We start from the raw sequence: 592 nt of genomic DNA, 5'->3' as shown, positions 1-592 counted from the left end.
GTCTCACCTGTTGCCGCGGCGGGTGATTGCTTCCTTCTCGGAATACAACTCCAGCACGATACAGGTGAAAAACCGTTCGGTTCATGTTGAAGCAGATGCAGGAAGGATAAATATGTGGGGAAGGAAGGATTGACAAAAGCATAGATGAATCAGTGTGTGTACACAGAAGTTATTACCAGTTGACGACGTTGGTCAATCAAAGTGGTGCAAAAACTGTAACGTTCTGTCACGCGTAGTGAAAACTTGGATGTCCCTACAAGCCCAGAGGATACCGCGCGCACTTTCACCTGGCGACAAAACAAGCGATGGTGGACGTAAAATAATTAGCTTAGGATGCGCTAAGGCAAAAGAACCTCCTTTCTCCCCTTTATCGAAGCTTCTAATCTTGTTAAAAAGATTCTGACTCAAACACTGATGGTAAAATGGTGTGGTACGTACAGCTTCTTTAAGGTATGCAATAAAAAAAGAGGTGACACCGACAATAGTTTTGTAGAAAAAGGATAGTTGGCGAGGAGTGAATAAAAGGCACTTGTCGCTTTAATATTTAGGTGGCTCTGCTAGTTTTTTAATGCAGATATTGGAGTAAAAAGAT

This window comes from Trypanosoma equiperdum, assembly GCF_001457755.1.
Source record: "Trypanosoma equiperdum strain OVI genome assembly, contig: ctg_1055, whole genome shotgun sequence".
Lineage (NCBI taxonomy): Eukaryota > Euglenozoa > Kinetoplastea > Trypanosomatida > Trypanosomatidae > Trypanosoma > Trypanosoma equiperdum.
Note: the sequence above shows the minus strand (reverse complement) of the source record.